We start from the raw sequence: 9,450 nt of genomic DNA on the forward strand, positions 1-9,450 counted from the left end.
ATATATATATATATATAATCTTGTTATACACACACTAATATATATATGCAGATGAGTGTACATGTTCTCTGTCACATGCTAACTTTGTCCTCTTTGATGACTCCATAGTCAGTAATGAGATCGATGGATCACATTCTACCTCATTTTTACTTGTTGAGGAACCTCCACAGTGCTTTATGCCATAGCTCCACCAATTTACTCCTCCAACAGCATGCAAGTGTTCCTGTCTCTCCACAAACTCATCAACACTTAGTTTTAGTCTTTTAGAGGTTACCCATTCTCACAGGGATGACATGCTACATCGTGGTGGTTTCAATTTGTAATTCCTTGATGACTAGTGATGTTGACCATTATTAGGCAAATAGCTGTGAATCATTTGTGTGCCTTTTGAGGTATTTCTTCTTTATTCTTTTTTAAAATTTAATTTTTATAGTTATGTTGAAGTGTGTTGCAGTTGAATTTCCTCCCACACATACTCCCAAATCCACATATTTGCTCTTTGCCTCATTTTGAATACACCTTCATCCACTTTCGACTTCAATGCCACATGTGTCCTTTTTGGAGAAAATGCTTTTAATTTTTTGAAATTTCCATACATTTATACAAAGTATATTGACTGTATCCATCTACCACATCCTGCCTCCAACTTCCCCTAATGACCACTACCCACTGCTTTCAACTTTGGTTAGAAAAGTTTCGTCTTGCATCTATTCTCTGTGTGTTAACTGAGTTAGTTGTTGGCTATTTAGAATTTTGAGTTCCATAGATACTCTGAGTATCTTCCCCTTGCCAAATAAAGGTATTCCACAGATGTCCCCAGTTCTTTAATTCTCTTGACAAACTCTTGAGGGTTTGATGTTTTCTGCAGAAGTCTGTAATTGTTTGAAATCGCTCTTGTCTATTTTTGTTTTTATTTAGTGTTTTGGGGGGGGTTATCAAAAAATTCTTTGTTCATTAAAAATGTCCTAAAAAATTCCTTTCATTTTCTTTGAGTAGTTTCATAGTTTCAGGTTCCAGTTTTAGAACTTAAATTTAAGTCTTTAATGTATTTTGAGTTAATCTCATAGTGTTTATTGCTTTGTATATGTTATCAATTTTTTTAAATAACCACTTGTGATGGTATGAATGAAAATTTCCCCCATAGGCTCTGAGGACTTGGACATTTTGTCCCCAGATGATGGCATTGTTTTGGGAAGTTTTAAAAGGTATGGCTATCCTGGAGGAATCATGTCACTGGGGGTGGGCTTAGAGATTTCTTAAGCCTTGCCGGATCTCCAGTTGCTGTCTTGCTTCCTGTACCTGTGTGATGTAGTGTGAGCTTCACTTCTGCTACTCCTCCTCCAGCCACCTCTGTTACCATGCCTCTCTGCAATGACAGACTGTAATTCCCCTGGAACTGTAAGCACAAACTTTCCTTCTATAAATTGCTTGGGTCAATGTTTCTATCACAGCAACAGAAAAGTGAATACTATACCACTGATTATTATTTTATTTGCACAAAATTTATTAATGACCCTCAGATCAACGATAAGCTACAAATGTAAGGCATACTATACTCTGAACAAAATAAAATCCTAAAAATGTGAAGAGAGGGTGAAAAGAAATGAATACACTGATGTGAACATCTGACTATCCGTGGTCACCACAAGCATCTTCCCCTTGTACTGAGCTCTTCTCTTTCAAAAGAACTAGGAAGAAGTCAACATAGGGAAAAAAGGAATTGAAAAAAAAAAAAAACTGTTAAAAATAGCTACTATACTATCCCTAGGCAACATAAAGGAAATGTGACTCCAACCCAATACAGGATGAGGGAGAAAGGAAACTTTGTTACTGTTTAGGTTGTTAGAAAGGTATCATCACATCCTTGTTTGAAAGCTGCTAAGGCTTGGATGTTGTTAAGAATGTGGCCTCAAATTTCATGTCAGACACTTCTTGCCTGGTTTGGTAACATAAGATGGTGAGACTTAAAAGGTAAGGGTTAGTTGATGAGTAGATCATTGAGAATGTGCTCTCAGAAGGGGTTAAGGCAGCTCCTCTTGTACATCATCTTTCTGCACTCTCATCCTACCTGTGAGTGCTCCCCTTCACATGTGCTCCCATTCTGGTGGCATATGACATGACCTCATATGATGTAGAAAAAGAAGCTTCAGAAATAGAAAACTATTTCACTTTTCTTTACAAAGAAAAGGGTATTTAACTTTGATTGTGAAAAAAGTATAATACACATGGTATCACACAAACACAAGTAATGATCTGGTATTTTATTCCCTGGATGTGGAAATTACTACCAAATAATACCATCCAAAAATTTCTATCCAGGATGGGAAACAGCTGAACAAATTTTGTATTTCTGGTGAGAATGTAAAGTTGTCACATTTCCTGAAAAACAATTTTACTGTTTTTCCAAAAGTAATTAGCATTTTCTATTGGAAAAGATTGCATTAACATAAAAATAAACACAAATGGGCACTGCATCCTTATTCATAACAATCTAAAAATGAAAACAACACAGATACTTTTTAGCAAGTGAATAGTGAGGAAACTGAGCAATGTGTGAAATGCTACTCAGCAATAAGAAGAGAGGGATTGACTGATGAAATCAACCACAACTGAGCCTAATTTTGAGACAATAATTATCAGTGACAAAAAACGTGATGAGCAAAGGCTTTATACATACATGAATTCCATTTATATAATATTGTTGTATTTAATATTATAGAAATGGAGAGCAGATTAATGGTCATCCAGAACTGGAAAAGGTAAAATTGTAAATAAATCATGAATTACAATAAAAGCACAGGAGGAATCTTGGTAATGGCAGAGCATTTTGAATCATATCAAATGCCAAAAGACACTTTCTACTATTTTATTTGTGGTAATATAGTGTAGAATTGTATTGTAAAGAATGGATTATATCTCTGCTATTTTTATAGTCTGTATATCTACAGTTTTAGTAAAGTAATGATAGTCCTCTGAATTTAATTTTTAGAGTTATATTTCTTCAAATGTTAAAGAAAACAGTTTAAACTAACTAGCCTCTCTCTGAACCACCCTATTAGACTAGCTATCAACCAAGTTCGCCATGTTTTCTTCTGGACTCTTGGTTAACTTTGGTTAAGGACTTCATTTAGCACAGCCATTCTTGTGGTTGGAGCCAGACTAGAGAAGATGATAGCTGGGAAGATCCTGAAAGAAGAGCCACGGGAGTACTTGTGGCTGCTAAAAATCATTCAGAGTTCTAGTTTTCACATTTAATCACGTCACAGTAGAAGTCACCAAACTCTGGTCAGATTCACATTTTCCAGTGCCTCTTCTAATATATTAAGAGAGGTGATAAGGATCTGTTACTGTTTCACTATACTGTGTTTTCTCTTTAAAAATATTTACTAGAATTACTTCAAAGAAGAACTTGCTCCTCATTTTTAAGCCTTTGGAGTATATCATTATGGGATGTAATAGTCTTTTTTACTCTTTTCTAAGTAGACATTTGACTTGTTTACAATTGTTTTTAGTTAACAGAAATATTATAAGTAATGAGGCTTATACTAATTCTTTTGTTACCTGGATAAATACCCTAAAGTGAAGGTAGGTGAAAGAGTTACATGCTTGTGTAATTTGGTTATACATTGCCAAATTTCATTCCAAAATTTTTATACAAGGTTTTCCGTCCCTCGAGCAATAGTTGGTGTTTGTTTTTCAATAAAATGCTTTGCCAAAGGAATGAGTAGTCATGATTTTTTATGTGTAACAATCTGTTAAGGGATATGCATAATTATACTGTGATATTCATGTATATTTTTCCACTGTGAATAAAATTTAATCTTTTCACACATTTGAGATATTTTAATATTTTAAAATAAAATATAGATGTGATACTGAGTTGTCTGTTTGCCTTATATATTACATTGATACATATTTATATATGTAATTATATATAGCAAGTGTTTTCTCACAGATTCTTGTTGGATTTTGTGTGTGCCATAATTTAGCATCTGAATTTTATTTAATTTTTCATTTTGTTGAATCAGTACTTACTTAACTTTTACAGTGTTCTGCTCACAACCCCATCACCATCTCTTATCTCCTCTCAATCTTGCTGACTCTCTTCTTTGCTACTTGTCCGCCCCTCCAACTTTCATGACTTGTGCAGGTTTTGTGCAGGTGGCCACAGCTGCTCTTTGTTCATGATAAGCTATGTCATATACAGGACAGAATTTTGTACTGCTACTTCCCATCTTCTCCAGTGCTGCAAAGTCTCGTGAGCCTCAGTGTATGTGATACAGATATTCCACTTAATATTGAACTATCATTAGTGACTCTCTTGAGTTCTTTAGTGTATGAGTGTCTGCTTTGATGAACACCACTGTCAAATGAGGCTTCTTTGACTAAGGCTGAGAGCTGCTGTAGTCTATTGGTATTCCAGTTTGCCTTAAATTACTGTGATACTATGATAAAGTACTAAGACCAATATTAACTTTAGGAAGAAAGGATTTAATTGGCTTGCATCTGCCAGGTCACAGTCCATTGTTGAGGGAGCCCAAGATAGGAAATCAGGTGTAGGAATCTGGAGGAAGTTGTTGAAGCACAGGCCATGGAAGATAGCTGTTTACTGGTGTGCTCTCCTGGCCTATGATCAATCTGTTTTATTTTTCTTTTTTTAAATGTATTTTTTATTTATTTAATAAGCAAATGATTAGAAACATTTCATTACAGCTTTAACATATCCAATAACAATTTCCAGAACAAAGATACATCTCTTTCAAAAGTGGCTGTAAAATTTAGTTCACAGTTGAATTAATACAGTTATACAATATTGAATGCAGTATGAACCCTGTAAGACAGCAAATTGAATGAGTTTTTAACCTTTAAAAAAATCTCCATTTCATTTTAAAATATGCTGTTTCCTACAGAAAGACACATTTTTAATGCTACTAACACTTAGTTGTTTCACTCTAATCTCTAATCTCTATATATCTGATTAGTACTAGTCATAGTTGGTTACACTCCGATTCTAGGCACCTGAGTACCCATATAAAGTCATCAGGTAGATTTCAATGGTAATTTTTATTACTTCTACTAATTAACATGAAGTAAATTTTTATGCTTCCTACACAAATATAACTCATTTTTTATTTGTAGATTTTGTGTGTATATATCATACAGATCATCCCAAACAATCTTATTCATCTACATACTCACTTCCCAAATGGCACCCTCCCATAGCATCCCTCCCCCCAAACTGGAGCCTATATACTCCGTCATCCCTGACACCATCCACTGTGTTGTCGGTGCCCCCAGCCATTCCCCAGTGGTTGTCTATCCACTGAATCTAGTCAGCATATCTAGAGATCCTTGTTTTAGGAAGATCAGCTGTTCCTCATCTAGCAGCAATAAGTTATCAATATTCCTTTAGATAAGATTGGGTCTGATGCTCATTTTCCCAGTTTTATGCTGGGATACTGTCCGTGAGTCTTTTGGGCTACCCTGGCCAACAACTCAAAGGAAGGTATCTCCTGTCTGGCCTTGTTTCTTGTTATGTAGCCTTTGGCTATATATATGGACTCAAAAAATTATATTAACCCCTTTAATCTTTGGTTATACTTTCTTTAGTGTGTTTAAGATCATACAGTTGACCCAGATAAACCAATTTATTTTTACTCTTAAGGCCATTTAAGGATCTGTTCCTCATGCATCACATGGGCTTGGAAGGAACCCCTGGCTCCTTTCTTTTACCTGTTCCGTCTATGTGAAGATAAGACAAAGGTTCTGCTAGACCATGCGACTTCGCTTGGAAGCATGGAGGAAATGTTTCCTCTGTGTTGATCCTCCTCTTTGTAGACTGGACACTGGTTCAAGCCCATCTGGTGGTATCGCCACAGCCTCCTGATCAAAGAGGACAGGTGACTCACCAAAGTTACAGGACATTTTCAGAGATACTCACAGTTCCCTGAATCTTAGTTGACCTAGGATGTCAAGGAGCAAAAACTGTCCTTTATATCCCTCTGTTCAAATAAGTATAGGCCTCAAAGTATGTCTGTTAAACATTCAAGAAGGTTAGTTCTACCAGTCTGGTACTTTTAATTATCATGTGTCATGTAGATAAAGCTTGAGCAGAGACCAAACATTCTCAAATAAACCTTGCCTAGACATGTGTTAGATTCCTTGATCTAGTTGTATGTATAATTTGTCAGTAGGTTGTAGGACTAATATGGTTCCCTCTACTTTTTTTTGAAACTGGCTAGGCCTTATTTATCTCTCACTTTGTCTAACCCTTCCAACATGGTTCCCAATTTAAGGTGCCCCCATTTTTCCCATTTCTCCTTATGATTCCACCTCTCTTGAGCTCCTTCTTTCCCTTTATCCCCAAGGTTCCTTGTATAACCTTCACTACCCCTTCCCCTTAAAATAACCCCATTTTTATCCATATCTCCCCTATTTACACCTGTTTCCTACTGTTGTTCTCTTTCAGATTATTTCCTTTCCTTTACCTCCCATTTCCTTTTCATTATCCTGGTTCCTGTAATTACATATGGATACATACTCACTTATTGGATTTGGTGCTAGAATGCACATATGAGGGAGAACATAAACATATGTCATTTATTTTCTTTCCTGAATCTGTGTTACTTCACTTAGTATAACAGTTTCTAGTTCGATTTATTTACCTGCAAATTTCATGATTTCATCTTTCTTATTGCTATGTAAAACTACATCATATAAATGAACCATGGTTTCATTATCCACTAGTCAATTGAGAGACATTTAAGTTGCTTCCATCTCTTAGCTATTGTGAAAAGAGCAGCAACGAACATGGATGTACAAGTGTCTCTGCAACACGATTGGTTTTTTGGGTGTATGAAAATGAACTGGGAGTGGTATAAGTGGGTCAAATTTGTAGTTTTTAAAGAGTTCTCCACACTGCTTTCCATGGGGGTTGAACAATTTTGCAGTCCCACTAGCAGTAGATGAACGGTCCCCTTTCCCCACATCCTCTCCAACATTTGTTATCATTTGTTCCCTTGATCTTAGCCAGTCTGACTGAGATAAGATGAAATCTTAAAGTGGTTTGAATTTGCATTTCCCTGATTGCTAATGATGCAGAACACCTTTCTAAGATGCTTCTTACGCATCTTTATTACTTTTTGGGGGAACTCTTTGTTCAGTTCCTTAGCCCATCTTTTAATTGGGCTACTTCCTTACTTGATTCTTTGGTTTTTGAGTTTGTTATGTATTCTGGATGCAAACCTTTGTCAAATGTGACACTGGTGAAGAATTTCTCCCATTTTGTGGGTTTTCCCTTCACTTCCTTGATTGCTTCTTTTGATGTACAGAAGCTTTTTAGTTTAATGAGGTCCCATTTGTTGATTCTTGACCTTGTTTCCTGAGCAATTGATGTCCGGTTTAGAAAATCCTTCCCTACACCTATATCTTGTAGGTTATTGTCAACATTTTCTTCTAACATTTTCAGAGTTTCAGGCTTCACAATGAGGTCTTTGATCCATTTGGAGTTGACTGTTTTGTGAAGTGAAAGATACGTGTTTAGTTTCATTCTTCTACAGGTGGAGATCCAGTTTTGTCAGCACCATTTGCTGAACATGCTGTCCTTCTTACAATGAATGTTGTTGGCACCTTTTCAAATATTAGCTGGCTGAAATTGCATGTACTCATATTTGGGCCTTAAATTTTGTTCCATTTATCTATGGGTGTATTTTTCTGTCAATACCATATTGTCTTTATCACTACAGCTCTGTAATGCAGTTTAATATCTGATATAGTAATCTCCCCAGCATTGATCTTCATGCCCAGGGTTGCTTTGGCTATCCAAGATCTTTTGTGCTTCCACATGAATCTTAAGATGATTTTTTCCTATTCAGTGAAAAATGTCACAGAGATTTTGATTGGCATTGCATTGAATGCATAAATGGCTTTGTAAGGATGGTCATTTTCACAATATCAATTCTTCCAATCCATGAGCATGGGAGGTCCTTCCATCTTCTTATGTCTTCATCAATCTCTCTCTTTAATGATTTAAAATTTTCATTATAGAGGTCTTTAATATCTTTGGTCAGGTTTCTTCTGAGATATTTTATATTTTTGCAGCTCTTGTGAAGGGGAGTATTTCCATGTATTCTTTCTATGATTGCTTGTTATTAGTATATAGAAAGGCTACAGACTTTTGTAGATTAATTTTGTAACTGCCACTTTACTAAACCTGATAATAATTTCTAGTTCTCAATGGAATTTTTGGCACTTCTAAGATATAATATCATATCATCTGCAACAAGGGATAATTTGATCTCTTCCAATTATTACTACTTTCTTTTCTTCTCTTGTCTTATTGCTCTTGCAAGAGTTTCAAGCACTATGTTAAAAAGGAGTGGAGACAGTGGACAGCCTTGTCTGGTTCTTGATTTCAATGGGAATGCTTTCAGTTTTTCTCCATTTAGAATGATGTTGGCTCTGGGTTTGTTATATATGGCTTGAATTATTTTGAGATATTTTCCCTACAGTCCAATTCTCTCTAGGACTTTGAGTATAAATGTATGTTGAATTTTGTCAGAGGTATTCTCTGCATCTATTGAGATGACCATGTGGTTCTTTTCTTTGACCCCATTTATACGATTTATGATGTTTATTGACTTATGTATATTGAATCATCCTTGCATCCCTGGAATAAAGCCGACTTGATCATGGTGGATGATCTTTTTGATGTGTGTCTATATGTGCTTTGCAAGTATTTTGTTGAGAATTCTTACATCTATGTTCTTTAAGGATATGGGTGTATGGTTTTCTTTTTTGGTTGTATCTTTACCTGGCATTGGTATTATTGTGATGCTGGATTCATAGAAGGAATTTGGAAGCTCTCCCTCCATTTCTATCTTTTTAAATGAACTAATTAGTATTAGATGTAGATCTTCTTTAAATGTCTGCTAGAATTCTCCTGTAATTCCATCTGGTCCTGGGCTGTTTTAAGACAGCAGGATTTGTATTACTGTTTCAATTTCCTTATGTGCTATGGGTCTGTTTAAGCTGTTAATCTCTTCTTGGTTTAATTTTGGTAGTTCCCATGCTTTTAGATACCAGTGCACTTCTTTTAAGTTTTTAAATTCAGTAGCATATAGATTTTTAAAGTATTCCCTTATAATGTTCTGGATATTTTTCGTGTCTGTTGTGATGTTCTTCCTTTCTTCTCTGATTTTGTTGATTTGGAGGTGCTCCTTCTTTCTTTTGGTTAACTGAACTAGTGGTCTGTCAATCTTGTTTATCTTTTCAAAGAACCAGCTCTTGGATTCTTTGATTCTTTGTATTGTTTTCTTTGTTTCAATTTCATTAATTTCTGCTATCCTTTTTGTTTTTTCTTCTTGTTTGCTGGGTTTGGGTTTCATTTGTTGTTGCTTTTCAAGTGTCTTGAGTTGCAATGTTAAGTCATTTATTTGTGTTCTTTCCAAT

This window comes from Nannospalax galili, unplaced genomic scaffold (genome assembly GCF_000622305.1).
Source record: "Nannospalax galili isolate Female #2095 unplaced genomic scaffold, S.galili_v1.0 scaffold448, whole genome shotgun sequence".
In the NCBI taxonomy this organism is placed as follows: domain Eukaryota; kingdom Metazoa; phylum Chordata; class Mammalia; order Rodentia; family Spalacidae; genus Nannospalax; species Nannospalax galili.